The sequence below is a fragment of the Suncus etruscus genome, chromosome 1 (genome assembly GCF_024139225.1).
Source record: "Suncus etruscus isolate mSunEtr1 chromosome 1, mSunEtr1.pri.cur, whole genome shotgun sequence".
Taxonomy (NCBI): Eukaryota; Metazoa; Chordata; class Mammalia; order Eulipotyphla; family Soricidae; genus Suncus; species Suncus etruscus.
In genome coordinates this window covers 136,926,534-136,942,217 of record NC_064848.1, presented here as the reverse complement: position 1 = coordinate 136,942,217, position 15,684 = coordinate 136,926,534, and the positions used below count along the sequence as shown (strand labels likewise).

At 40.4% G+C, this 15,684-nt stretch overlaps 1 protein-coding gene and 1 non-coding gene across 2 annotated transcripts in view; both read right to left on the bottom strand.

Moving 5' to 3' along the window:
- The window catches only part of SND1 (staphylococcal nuclease and tudor domain containing 1), a 531,547-nt gene that overhangs the window by 384,079 nt on the left and 131,784 nt on the right, over window positions 1-15,684 (bottom strand). The gene's annotated exons all lie outside the window — the stretch shown is intronic.
- Window positions 3,220-3,323, bottom strand: LOC126028222 (U6 spliceosomal RNA). The gene has a single exon (XR_007502406.1). It is a non-coding gene; the product is annotated as a U6 spliceosomal RNA (small nuclear RNA).

Genomic DNA, 15,684 nt, shown 5'->3' with positions numbered 1-15,684 from the left:
CCTCAATACAGCAAGAGCAGAAACCTAATGAGAATGAGAGGTTCCTTTCTTGGAGTTAAGGACCTTAACTTCCTTCAGAGTTAAAAGACTATGGAAAGCCCAATTGCCCTATTAAAGTAACTAACACAGGCACACATACTGCATTCACGGAGCTAACCAAAAGAAAAGTAAAAGTGCACATTCCGTAAGAAAAGGGGAAATTGAAAACAGAATAAAATAAATTAAAAAAAAAAAGGAAAAAGGGAGATGGGAGCTCCTTTAGCAAAAAGGAACACTGGTAGCCTTTGGCAGGAGAGATGGCACCAGGGCTAAGGCACTAGACTTGTACACAGCTGACACTGGTTTGATCTTAGGTACTCTGTGTGGTTCCTTGAGCACAGTCAAGGGTAAAATCTGAGCACAGCCATGTGTACCTCCACAACCCCAAAAAAACTTTTTTAAGGATAGAAAGAAAAACAGGAAGCCCTGCTTAAAAACCAAAAGGCAAAGTTTGCAAAAGCAAAGTTCAGGTCACTGCAAAAAGTCAGAGCTGGGGCTGGAGAGATAGCATGGAGGAAAGGCTTTTGGCTCTCATGCAGAAAGTCGGTGTTTCAAATCCCGGCATCCCATATGGTCCCCCGAGCCTGCCAGAAGCGATTTCTGAGCATAGAGCCAGGAGTAGCCACTGAGCACTGCTGGGTGTAACCCAAAAACCAAAAACCAAGACTTAACAAAACAAAAAAAAAGAGCTGATTGGGAGTGAAAGGCTAGTTCATAAATAATCATATCATTATCTGGAACTTATATAATAAGCCTTGAATTTATTATATTGAACCATGAAAATGTATTTTTAATGGGCCTCAATCTAAGCTTTTACAGAATACTGGTAGCATGTTTTTGTTTGTTTGTTTGGTTGGTTTATTGGTTGGTTTTGGGGCTACACGTGGCTCTGAACTCATGAATCACTCCTGGCAAGCTCGGTGACCATATGGGCTACCAGAGATTGAACCTGGGTTGACTACATGCAAGGCAAACACCCTCCCCACTGTCTTTATTGCTCCAGCCCCCAGAATTATGGTAGCTTTTGAGACCATAGAGAAAGCGCTGCCATCTTTATTAAAGACAATTCACCAAGTAATAATACTATACCTAAGTAAGGACATAGAAGTCTCAGTTGAGAATTTTATTTAAAAATATTATTTACTGTGACTATTAATAAATACATCATTGAATAATAAACAATAATAAATAAAGTAGTATTATATTACTATGAATATAATACAATAGTTGGGTGCACATGCTGGCTTGGCTTTGTATAACTTATGTGTGATAGTCTCAAGCTAGAGAATTGTCTCAAATTAAAGCAATAGCAATGAGTATTTTTGTGTACTCTGAGTTCTAGGAGTACTGCCACCTGAAAGTATTTGAAAATTAGTGCTATATTTATAAAACTTAACAGTGGCAGAGTTCCAAATGTTCAGAGAAAAAACAGCTTCTGCTAGATATTAAACAAGGGATCAGAGGAAGCACAACTGTAGATGCTGCTTTACTGTTCTAACAATCTTCTCTAAGTATAATCACAGAGCATATTTGCTCTTCCTGGCTCTTATTTCCATGTAACTTTCTTTTGCAAGTGAAACAAACTGAAGAGGTAGCAGAGATACTGACTGATTGATTCACAGACAGTACTTTGACTTGATCAACACCATTACTACCCACAGTTGAGACACCAACACTCCAACATTTGTGTGGTGGCTAGTGTTAGGCTAGTATATTCCAATGTGGTTTAGAGTGTCATTTGGGAAATACTGGGGTTTTTTGGCTCTGCTTTGTTTTTGGGAAATTAGGCTACAGCCCAGGGTCAATACTGTTCTTTATTCTTTGGGGAGGGGAGGAAAAGGGAGATAGTTTCCAAGCAAGAGAGTAGAGGGGTCTTCTGGAGACCCAACGGTTGAGAATTAGCACTTAAGGAAGAGGTGGGTGCTGCTCAGACCTAGTGGTGTAGTGAACAGCTATAACTGCCTGGCAGTGCTCAGAGGTATCCAGGACTATTTATTTGTTTACTTATTTACTGTTTACTCTGAAGGTCAAGTGGTGCCAGGTTGATGAACCAGGTTGGATGCATGCAAGGCATGGGATCTAACACTATATTCAATACAAAGTATCAATTTAATACAAAGACCAGCTAGAGAGAACATTAGGCTCCTATATTGCATGCAGTTGATCCCCTTATTCAATCCTTGACAATGCAAGTGATCCCTGAGCACAGAGCCAGGAGTAAGTTCTGAGCATCATGGGGTATGGTCCTGACCAACAGACCAAAGGCACTGTTCCTCCCTTTCCAAGAACTTGTAAGACTAAAATTTCCTCAAATATCTCAAGCAAACAAGAGATCAAAACAAAAATAGTAGAAGCAGATGTGAGATTCCAGAAGTCCTCTATTAAACCATACATTGAAAAGATGTGCCATAAAGAGGGGGTGGATAAGGGTATAGAAGTGCCACTTACAAGTCATTGCAGAACAATTATTTAACATTGCTTATGCTAACATAATGTTGTTTACTGTTTTTAATGGGTTAAATATGTGCAAACGTCTTGGGTTTTTTTTAATATAACATCTCAGTTTTTATCTATAAAGACTGTGCCAGATGCTCTATGTAATAATCAAAAGCCCACTGGTACTCAATAACTTTTAGAAGCAGAAAAGTTCTCAAGAAGGTTGAGTAAGTTTTAGAGGAACTCATAAGTAGCATTTAATTATTTAAAGCCTAAGTAGTCCAATTCATGAAAGCCTCAAAGTAAACTTCTTAATTAAAAGTCCTTCTAAAAAAGAGATCAATTACACAGAAAAATCGGGTATTTATAAAAGGAAAAGAAACATAAGAAGAAAAAAAAAAAACCTTAAGGGAAACCAAATTGAGAAAAATAACTTCACAATTTATCAAAATACAATTGACTAAGCTCTAAAAACAGCTCCTTTCCGGTCTTCCCATATGCTAACATTTTTATATGATCATAATTGGTAATAAATAGAATGATCTTTGCCTTTGTGATGACTTAATGCTAAGTGCCCTAAATAATAATCCCATTAGACAAAACCTATCCTTTTGATAAAAGAACTGGACTGCACAATCACAGATACTCCTGTGGAAATTAACTGATGCCTAATATTTCTATACTTCCTTAAAAGATGTAGTTCAATTTTTAGATGATCTTTTATGGATATTTAATGGATTTTTTTTAAATATAGAATGCTTCATGAATTTGCATATCATCCCTGCTCAGGGGCCATGCTAATCTCTGTATCATTCCAATTTTAGTATATGTGCTGCCGAAGCGAGCACTTTTATGGGTTTGGTTTTGTTTTTTGTTTTTTTTTAATTTTTTTTTCTTTTGTTCTTTTGGTTTTTTGGATCACACCCCAGCAGCACTCAGGGGTCACTCCTGGCTCTACGCTCAGAAATCGCTCCTGGCAGGCTTGGGGGACCATATGGAATGCTGGGATTCAAAATTCAAACCACCGTCCTTCTGCATGAAAGGCAAACGCCCTACCTTCATGCTATCTCTCCAGCCCCTTTTACAGATCTTTTTAAGGGTCACATCTGGTGGTATGCAGGGCTAACTTCTGGCAATGTTTGGGGTGCCAGGGATTGAACATGGATCAGCAGCATGCAAAGCAAGGGCTGTAAACCCTGTACTATCTCTCCAATCCCTTTAAAGAAAAAAAAGCAACGGTTTCTTAGGGGGTCATACCTCGAAGTACTCAAGGGTTACTCCTGGCTCTATATTCAGAGACCATATGTGATGCTGGCAATCAAACCCAAGTCAGTGGTGTGCAAGGCAAATTTTCTATGGGCTGTGCTATTGCCCTGATACCCCCTTTAAAGACATCTTTAGGGGCACAAGTTGGGGGGCTTTGAGGAAGGGGGGACAGTGACTAACAATAAATAAATAAATTAAAATAAACCACTAAGACTTCCTCTCTCACCACCCTCTCCACCCTTCTCTTTCCCTTCTCCCTCTCTCACCATGTCTTTCTTCCTCTTCTCCCTCTCTCTTCCCTGTCCCCCATTCTTTCTACTCCTTTGCCTCTCTATACTTCTCTCTTCTCTTTTCCTTTCTTTCCCTCTCTCCTTCCTCTATCTTTCCTCTCTTCCTCTAGCTCTCTCTCCCTCTCCCCCACTATCCCTCTCTGTTCCCTTTTCAGAAAAACAAAAACAAAAACATTAATAGTCTCCATTTACTTAACCTTGCCTCTACTTCCATCAAACTACTATACTATGCTTCTTTCTGAGATACAAAGATGGACTCTTCCTCTTTTAATCATTCCCTTATACAAAGTGTTCAGAAGGTGAGCACTCTAGTAAGATTCAAAAAAGTTAGTGGTTCGAATCCCAGCATCCTATATGGTCCCCCGAGCCTGCCAGGAGCGATTTCTGAGTATAGAGCCAGGAGTAATCAACCTCTGACCTCTGCCAGGTATGACCCCCCCAAAAAAAAGGTTGATGTACATTTCAGGAAGCATTCATATCTTTAACCAATCCGAATCATTGGCTCCCAAAAGTAAATTATATTATAGCAATGAATAGCTTTTTTTTTTTTTCAGGAGTACCAATTGATATTCAAGAGTTTGGCCAATTGGACCAGTAGTTCAGTGGCAGGCCCAAAGATGTATTGCTGCTCGTGTCCAGTGATGCCCAAGTGCTACCTGGACTGCATTTAGTGATGCTCAGGGGACCAAGTGGTGCCAAAGATTAAACTTAGGTCAGTCATGTGCCTGAATACCTGCAGTATCTCATGGTCCACTGAATCTTCCTTTCATACTTTCTTAAAAACAAAATAAATGAACTTTATACATATAAAACATATAAAAACATATAAAACAAAAAAAATATACGAGTTCAATTTAGAACTTAAGAGTGTGAAGTTGGGGCCCAGAGAGATAGCACAGTGGCGTTTGCCTTGCAAGCAGCCGATCCAGGACCAAAGGTGGTTGGTTCGAATCCTGGTGTCCCATATGGTCCCCTGAGCCTGCCAGGAGCTATTTCTGAGCAGCCAGCCAGGAGTAACCCCTGAGTACTGCCGGGTGTGGCCCAAAAACCAAAAACCAAAAAAAAAAAAAAAAAAAAAAGAGAGAGAAAGAGTGTGAAGTTGGCTTCAGATGAGCGTATGCATCATGTATTGTCAAGACTTTACATCATTTATTTGGGTGATCACTATAAGATGAACTCTGCCTGACCCCTACCATACACATTCCTAGGCAAAACATCAGAAATGTATATTTGGAGTCAGGAGTCCCCAAGCCTGTTAGGAATAATTTCTGAATGCAGAGCCAGTAGTAATCCGTGAGCGTCACTGGGTGTGCCCTCCTCCCCAAGAAATAGAAGCCTAAAAGCATTTTTGTGATCTTCCTGACCTAACCAAAGCTCTTCCATTTTTAGATAATTGAATTTCAATGAGTTTCCGATTTCATATTAGGCAAAGGAACCAATGAGGAGAATGTACATCTCTTATATCATCATATTGCTTGGAGAGAAAAAAATGAGCCACTGATATTTCTGGTCATCAAAAAGAGTTATAATTTAACTCTTAGTGTTTACTTTCTAAAACATAATTCTTTTTTCTTTTACTTTTCTTTTCTTGTTTTGGTTTTGGGGACCACACCATGCAATGCTCAGAGGTTAATCCTGGCTCTGCATTCAGAAATCACTCTTGGCAGGCTCAGCGGACCATATGGAATGCCAAGGATCAAACCCTGGTCAGCCACATATAAGGCAAATGCCCGACAAGCTGTGCTATCAATCCAGCCCTAAAACACAATTCTTGAGGATGCTCATAAGCAGCCAGCATTTTTGAATTGAAATGTAAAAAATCCCTAGGAGAAAATTAGACCAATCATACCTGCTATACAAAAGCAGCACATTCAAAGAAAACCTGAAATAAGGTAACTTAAATATACAGAGCTTTGAATATAAGGAAAGACTTGGTTCTAGGATAAAGCTCCTTTTTAATAATTTTCAAGGAAAAAATGGGTATGATGAGGTAAAATAATCAGCAAGACCAAGTGATAAAAAAATATAATCAAAATAAAAAATTTCAGGATTCCAAAGTTGAAGACTTACAGCAAAGGATGGAACTGTCCAACTATCCAAAGAAGAGTATTTGTTTATTATTGGCTTTAGGGCCACACTCAACAATGCCAGAGGCTACTTCCAGCAATGACTGGGGGATTATGCAATGCTGGGATCAAATCCAGTATACAAAGCGTGCAGACCACTTCAGAACCAAGTGCCTAACTTTCTCTTCAGTTCAAGCACTTTAACTATGACTCTAAGTTTATTACGAACGCCTCCAAATCTGTAAATCCACCATCACTGGCAGATGCATAATGTGTGTCCCTTAGTAGACATTTTTTCTGCTAATCAAGTGTAGTTCAATATACCAGGTGAAGGGCTAGAGAGGTAATACAGCAGGAAATGGTGCTAGCCTTGCACACAGCCATCCTGGTTTGATCTTCCCCATTGCACGTGCGCACACACACACACACACACACACACACACACACACACACCTGATGGCACCTTGATTTTCTCAAATACACAACACACACACACACACACACACGATGGCACCTTGATTTTCTCAAATATATTCCAAGCCATAGATAATCAGGTGCTATTTGTGGACCATGCCAGTTCATGACACTTCAGGAACAAGGGATTCACCAGAGAATTTGCTAGACATAATAAAAGTAAGATCCTCTTCAAATTCTTCACCTTACATAAAACAGAATTTTGCTTTGCAGGTGCTTAACTTAGCTGAGGTAAAGAAAGCTGAATTGCAAACTGAGGCAGGTAAAAATATTTCCACTCCTCCAGCATTCTAATCTTAAATGTGATGGGCAAAATGGTGATGGTGGATGGCCTAGAAAACCATATGGATATGTGACAAAAAGAGCACTTTCCAGAAGTCCTAGTTAAGGTATATATGGAGAGCAATAAACCACTTGAAATCTGTTTTTGAAATTGTTTTGTACTGTTTAAATGTGTTCTAAAAAGGATATTGTGCTATAAATTGAAGTTCTGATGACCTACAATTTTCTGAATAGTTTGCAATTATGCAGCAGTTTCTATTTCATCAAGTCTATCCTGTTACAATACTAGCAATTAGTATATGACTGGAATCTAGGAGAGGTTCAATGAGCAAAGACATGAACAACTAAAAGAACAGTGAGGGAAAGGGCATGAACTCAAAGAACTGAGGGATATGGAGAAATGAGATTTACAGAGGCTTGAATCTTGCTAACTGGGATTGAGTATAAAGATAGTGAGGCCAAAGAATAAATAGTACAGTGTGTAGAGGCTTGCCTCGCACAACACCAACTGGGTTCAATCCCCAGTATCCCATATAGTCCCCAGAGCACCATCAGGAATAATTCCCGACTGCAGAAGCAGGAGTAACCTGAAGAAGTTGGGTATGGTCCCAAAACAAAACAGAAACAGACAGCAAAAAACAGTATGTTCAGAGACTCTTAAAAATTATACTTTTAAAAAAAAGGGGGGGGGAAAGGTCTTTTTCTTCTCTCTTCCTCCTCCTGCCCCTCCTGCTCCCCTAATCCCCTCCCTCTCTCTCTCCTTCCTGCCCCTCCTGCTTCCCCTCCTCCTCTCCCTTCTCCTAGAAAAAAAAAAAAAGAAAAAGAAAAAAAACTATACTTTAACTATTTGACTAATTTAATTCTTGTCATGTATCAATCGCTGCTGACTAGTGTAGGCAAGCTAGGAAAGTATAAGTGAGTTATTAGAATCAAGTATCTCCCTAGTTAGCTATGAACATATGATCAATTTTAACTGGAAAATTTAAAAAGAAAATAAATACTCATGGAAATGTCTCCTATGCATTAGCCTACTTAATCTCATTTACATTTACAGAAGTCACCATTATAATGCCTATTTTTCAGATACAAAAGGAAATTGCAATTTGGTGTCCCTTGAAAGATCTCAGAAGTAGTAGTAGGCTGCTTTCAATCACAAACCAGTAGCATCATTTAAAGTCCATTCCTTTTCCATTCCTCAAGTCTTTCAAATAAATAAGCAGAAAGGATTAAGGATACTTTAAAGCCAACAAAGCTCCCATCCATCCACATTCATCCAACAATAAACATCACTGGCAGGTATATATATGAAGAGAATAAGTATTGGCAAGTCTAGTAAAGGATACAGGAATGCTCATTCACAGCTCTAACAGAGTCAAGTTAAATATTAAAAAAAATCTATTAGCAAGAGAATGGATGGGCAAATGATACTTTATTTAAACAAAAAAATAGAGTATAGGGAAATAAAATACCCCACAGCTAATAACAACATGGATAGACTGTTGCAGTAGCCATAGACGGAAGAGATACTAAAAGAAATCAAACACCTTATGGCTCTACTGCACAAATTCAAGAATATTCACAATAATTCAATAATGCTAGATACTGAGACAGTGGTTACCTTCGGGGTAAAAAAAAAATGCTTTCCAGAAAAAGGTATTTTGTTTATTTCTTTTTTGTTTGTTTGTTTGTTTTTTAATTGAAACACCATGGTTACAAGCTTGTTCCTAGTACAGTTTTTTTAAGTTGTTCATGATTGAGTTACAGCCATACAATATACAACAACCTTCCCCAGTGCATATTTCCTGCCACCAATATCAACAGTTTCCCTTTCACCCTCCCTGATGCACTCTTCCTTCCAACCAACCCTCCCCAGTCTGATTTAACACTGTGGTTTGCACTACTGTTAGAAAAGATGCTATGCATGTCCCTTTCATAGTAGACAGTTTTCTACTATAACTGCACTCTTATTCTTTGTGGCAATACTTTCTAATTTGTTAGACACACTCCGTGCTAACTGGATGGTAGATCCATGCATGTACACATGCTTAATTTTCATCCAGCTGTAGGGTCACCAGAGAACACTGCATCCCAAATACATGATGCAAAGTCTAGCCTCAACATAAGCTTCTTTAAAAAGAGCTTTCAAAAAATGGCATATCTATCTTAGAAGTGATACAATTTACATTTAACTGAATTATTCTAATTTTTGGGTTTTTTTGTTTTTTTGTTTTTTTTTGGTTTTTGGTTTTTGGGTTACACCCAGCAGCTCTCGGGGGTTTACTCTTGGCTCTACGCTCAGAAATTGCTCCTGGAAGGCTTGGGACCATATGGGATGCCGGGATTCGAACCATAGTCCTTCTGCATGTCCAATAATAAGGGGCCAGAGAGATATGCAGAAGGTTGGTGGTTCAGATCCCGGCATTCCACATGGTCCCGAGCCTGCCACGAGCGATTTCTAAGCATAGAGCCAGGAATAACCCCTGAGCACAGCCGGGTGTGACCCAAAAACCAAAAACTAAAAAAAAAAAAAAAAAAAAAAAAAAAAAAGAGAGAGAGAGAGAGAGTTTTAAAAGTCAGATTCCACAATGTCATCCATGGTTCCAGGAAGATAAGTCTTGGAGGGCAAGAACCAGGAGAGGTTAGGCAATAGCTGATACACAGAGAGCAGAGACATCCTGAGGATGCACACTAGAAGGAGTAGAGGATATGCACTGGGGAAATCACAGCTTCTGCTTCAGAAAAATGAAAAGCAAAGGTCAGAGATAAAGAGTACAATGTAGGGCCTGGAGAGATAGCACAGCGGCGTTTGCCTTGCAAGCAGCTGATCCAGCACCAAAGGTGGTTGGTTCGAATCCTGGTGTCCAGGAGTAACCCCTGAGCACCGCCAGGTGTGGCCCAAAAACCAAAACCAAAACAAAACAAAAAAAAAAAAAAGAGTACAATGTATATGATGCTTCCCTTGTACACAACTGACCTTCAATGTCCAGTATTCCAAGTGATCTTTCAAGCCTGCTAGGAGTAATTCTTCAGTGCAAAGACAGGAGTAGGCCCTTAGTACTGCTAGTGCCTCCAAAACTCCCAAAAATTAAAATATATAATTTTTTAAAATATAAAAAAAATTAAGAGCATATACGCCCAAATGAGGAAGCACAAAACACATTAGTTGGTGTTTAAACCAACAAAGATCAGAAGTATAGAAGCTGCTGCTAAGGCAGGTAATAGCAGGCAGCAATCTAATGCCGGGGTTCAAATAGTGAATGGTCCCAAACTTTATGATAAAGCTGATGTTACTAAGGTGCGAGCCTTTATGATGTGATGACTTAGCTTTACTAAATTATTGTAAAGTGACACTTTTGATACCAGTGCCCTAATTTCTGGATTGCCTGCTGCAAGAACTAGGCAGCAACCAGTCTGCAAGCTCTCAATGCCTGCTTGCAGGTAGGCCACACAAATGAGAAGAGGCTACAAAGCAAGGAAAACAGCAGCCGTTGCTGGCATCTTCTGAAGCTCCAAAGTATCACTCACCAATTTGCTGAACCAAGGCATCATCTATTTATGCTTTGGGTTTCTCAAATTCCCCGGTGCTTATGCGGGATCATTTTCAGTGCTGGGAAAACCTCTTAGAGGCCTGAATCAAATCGCACAGATTTCAGAGGAAACCACTCTATTTATCTGGACTGGCCCACTTTCTCCTGGATGATGAATTCCTTTGATAAACACAGCCCATCAATCCTGATGCACAATGCAAAATTCAACTATCTCCGATTGTTAAGCCCATATGAAAGAAAATGTGAGAATCTGAAATTAAATAACTACAAATCAGAGGCCCTAAAAATACAATCCGTCTCCCCATAGGGCCCAGCACACTCCCCCAAGTGAAGATCAAACTTAGACATATTTAAGACAAAAGCCTCTTTAGTGGTAATTGCTTTGTGAAAACCAAAAGTTTATCTACTGCCCACCGGCATTTATCAGCTTTAATACTTCAGAAGCTAATACAACAGCTCATTTCATTTGAACGACACAAATCCCAGAACATTCAGGAGTAATTTTCAAGCCAAATCCAAAATGGTATTTTGCTGAGAACAAATGGAAACACCCAGCATTGTTTATTGTCATCATTTTTATAAAAACTACTCCCATCACTAAGCCCACCACCCAAGTATTGATGGGGTGGCATGTGCCTGCATTTATTTGTCTAATATTCCTACAGTCATAAAGTGCTGCAATCCCATTAGCAGCAGGCTTAAATTAATAAAATTGTTTGTCTTGTCAGCTTGTGTTACACATTGTACAAACTTGTTAGATAATCAGCAGAGGCATGACAATTCATTATCCTAGAGGGAGCCAGGCTGTGACCGGCAGATTCCGCTTTCAGACAGAGCCACGATATCTAAAGAGACCAGTGCTTGCACACACACCTGAGAAGTACAGGTCCAACTCTGCACACACTCAGAGCAGCTCAGGAGCAGCAAAGATTTTCTTTATTTCTACTACAACTCAGCATCAGTGGGATTGTATTTTGGGTCTCTGTAGCAAGGCAGATTCAACTTTCTCAGGCTGGCAAGAGTAAAAGATGTGGTCAAATATTACAGTAGGTTGTAGCATCCTTGTAACAGGAACTAAATATATCAAACTGCCAAGTGTGAATCTTTTCCAGCCTACCTGGGGGGAGGGAGACCAAGAAATAAACAAACCCTGGTTGAACCACTTTTCCTTTATGTGCAGCTTCTATCAGATGTCCCCATGCTAAATCCCCATAGAGGGTGACATTTGTCACTCCATCAGCTATGGGAGACCAAGCGGCTGCTCTACTGCCACCCAACCTAAACAACCTGGTACTGAACTAAGTAAGCATCTACTCAAGTATTTCAGGTAATAGGAAGTAGATGTCCAAGCTAAAAGTTCTCTAGGACCGTGGAGGATCTTGAGTCAACTGTTACTGTAGATTCTAGAGATTACCCCTATGACTAGACTCAAAGCTAAAGACACCTATACAAATTAGAAGAAACCCATGGGCACACAGCAGTCTCATTCAAGTCTAAAAAGAAATGAAACAGTACAAAGTGAAGACACAAAGTCTCGGGAAGGTGGCGCTAGAGGTAAGGTGTCTGCCTTACAAGCCCTAGCCAAGGAACGGACCGCGGTTCGATCCCCCGGCGTCCCATATGGTCCCCCCAAGCCAGGGGCGATTTCTGAGCACATAGCCAGGAGTAACCCCTGAGCGTCAAATGGGTGTGGCCCAAAAACAAAAAAAAAAAAAAGAAGACACAAAGTCTCACAACATAAATACTGTCTTAGACTTTGATCAATGAAACATTTACAGGTCAAAAACACTTGTCAGCTCCCCTCCTCCACCAAGTTAAGCTATGAGATAAACAAAACTAGCTATCCACCAATTTATGGTAATCTTCCAAAAAAAATTTTTTTTATTCTTTTTACTTTTTTTGGGGGGGGGTCACATCCAGCAGTGCTCACGGGACAATATGGGATGCTGGGATTCGAACCACCGACCTTCTGCATGAAAGGCAAACACCTTACCTCCATGCTATCTCTCCAGCCCCCCCCCCTTTTTTCAAAACAAATTCTATCTCTTCTTACAGAGTAAGAATAATCACCACCCACTTCACCCGCAAGCCATGTTGTTTACAGAGTTTTGTTTTTATGTTTTTTGTTTTTTTGGTTTGGGGGCCACACCCAGCAGTGCTCAGGGATTACTCCAGGCTCTGCACTGTTGGCAGGCTTAGGAGACCATATGAGATGCTGGGAATCGAACCTGAGTCTGTGCTGGGTCGACCCCATGCAAGGCAAACGCCAAACTGCTATGCTAGCACTCCAGCCCCCAGAGTCCTTTTTATAGGATTATTTGTGTATCACCATCCAGGTAAATTTGAAAGTGGCACAAATTGGCATCTGTTCTTGGGAGCCAGGTCTTTTTTTTCCCTGAACTCCATCCATGCAATCCCAGACAATGTATCCCATAGTAAAGATAATGTTAACTACAGACATAAGTCTACCAAGGACAAACATAGGATTGTGAAAACCACCTCCATTGTTATAAGTCACTGAACTCTTGTTACTGCAACAGAGCTCAGCTTAAGTGGACTAAATAGAAATATAGAAAATGTGGTCCCAGTAAAGATATAGATGCTACAATGAAAAGCAACAAAACATCCAGAGAAGCAGAAACAACTCTTCTAAAGAATGAGGATTCATTTTCTAAAAGCAAAATTCTTTTACTCTCCTTGACCTCCTCAACTGGAGTCCTATTTTCAGTCAAAGAAGATAATCTATACAATTTCAACAAGGAAATAAAAAATGAAAGTGTGTGGTGCAAAAGGACACATCATATTCGGAGTCTAGCATCTATTTTATCATTCTCTGCTTCCGGTCTTGCTGGAAGGCAGCTAGATCCAATTCACCTCTAATTGATAATCTACTTTGGGCTAAATGGAAAAAAAAGGCATGCATAAACAGACTCTGGTGGTTCAGAGGAAGGGACTACTGAAATCTCATTCTTAGAAGACATCTATTTTGACTCTTCAGGAGTCCAACTGTGATCTGGATAGGTAAGGTTTGAACAGGAATCAATTGTTGCAAAAGTGTATCTAAGAGTATCAACCATGCAGGGTTCCATGAATACAGTAAGAGTCTGAAGCACATTTCAGAGTTCTAAGAAGTCATAACACAATAAATAGTGCTTACTGAATATCAGAAATGAGGGAAGGAAAACCCATAGACCAGACTGCCCTGCCTTACTTTTGTCTATACAATTCAGATTATGAGCCTGCAAAGCAGCAGAAGGTTGATCAAAACTGAGATGTTCTATCTGCCTCTTCGCCTGTCCTCCGCCTGTCCTCCTCTTCAGGGGCTGACTTGCAACACGCATCCATGCCCAATTATGTAACTAATAATCATAATAACCAGAATCTGACTGCAGTTTCAGAGGAGGAAGAACAGGCTACCTCTTTAATTAAAATTTAAGATAAAGCGACTGGGGAAGTACCAGAAAGATAGTACAGCAGAAGATAGGATGTGTGCCTTGCACACAGCTAACCTGGGTTCAAGCCCCAACATTCCATAGGGTCCCCTGAGCCTGCTATGAGTCATTCTTGAATACAAACCTAGTAGTAATCCCTGAGCACTGCTGAAAGTGGCCTCCCACCCACATTAACCCCCCCCCCCCGCCCACACACACACACACACACACACACACACACACAATCTAAAGAGAATAAGGAGATAGCTTAAAGGGCTGGAGCACATTCATTTAGGAATCCAGAATCTGGTCACCAGAACCTCAGAATTCCTTTAGTGTTGTAGGACACTGAACTGAACATTTTTATAACCATTACCAACACACCTATCAATATCACCTGACTCCCAGCATCCAATGCTATATAGACTCTCTGCTCTTCAGGAACTTTAAATCTATTGTTTTCCATTATCACCAGCAGTGTCAGCAAACATTTTTCAATTTACCCTCCCTAAAGCACAAACTAAATGAGTGAACTTAATACCCCCAAAACCAACCAAACAAAAAGATTAAAACACCCATCTGAACTCTTCTAAACCAACATTTAAGTGCAGATACTTAGCAAGAATTCAGTCCCCAGGAGCAGGCACAGAATCTTTGGCCCATGTGGTCCTAAAAGTGATTGCATTTATCTTTTAAATAACCTAGGAGTTGGGCTGGAGAGATAGAATGGAGGGTGTTTGCCTTGCATGCAGAAGGATGGTGGTTTGAATCCCAGAATCCCATATGGTCCCCCGAGCCTGCCAGGAGTGATTTCTGAGCGTAGAGCCAGGAATAACCCCTGAGCACTGCCGGGTGTGACCCAAAAACAAAAACAAACAAACAAACAAACAAACAAACAAAAATCTGAGAGTTAAGATCATTTAGGCCAATACCATGAGTTAAGATCATTTGGCCAATACCATGTTTATCTCCACACAGTCAAATATCACAAGAGAGCAAAAGAAAAAGGGTGTGTGGGATCAATGAAAGCCAAAAAGACACTCCTGAGACAAGCACAGAAAAACAACAAGGTCAGACCAGAGGGCAATGCCTAACCCTAGAGGTTTTCTACAGAAAACTTGTAGAGGGCCACTGATTGGGCCTGGCACCTGCTTTTTCTGAGCTGTGGGCTAAAAGCTCTTAGTTTGAAGAAAGGGTAACAAAGGCTAGTTTGTGCCAGGTGAATATGCAAGGAAATTGAGATTTCCACATTTGTTTAAAAAAAGTTTTGTGGGAACACAGACATTGCTGGGGGTTGGGGGAAGAAAGCTATAACATATCGAAGGAAACTTAGAAACTTACCATTTTCTTTAAATAACTATCATTTGACCCTTTACTGGTTAAATAAAAGAGGGAGTGAAATGGTGGTAACCCCTGCTTCCTATTCTCCAAGGAAACCCATCACTATCCTCTAAGGTCCTGAAACACCGAGGAGACTGGCAGAGCAAGCTGGGGGCAATGTGGGAAGTCCACATAAACCAGCACTGGCAAATGCCTGGGAACTGACTGTGAGCACTGCCATGGTTGGACATCAGGACCTGCTATTACAGAGTTTACTAAGTTATCCCTATTCAATTCCTTCTCATACACTTTCTGGAAATCAATAGACACCCTGGAACAGAGGGAAAACCAATGTGTTGTTTTACAGGAACACTACGATGAGCTGGACATGCCTGTTGGAAGAAACTTTCAGATTCTGAGAGGAAAAGGGGTGAGGATGCAACTACGGGAGTCAGTTTAGCAGCCCAAGACACAGGACATCTAGCAGACCTTCCCAGGGCAGTGAGGCACAAGAACCAGCAAGTGCAGCCTC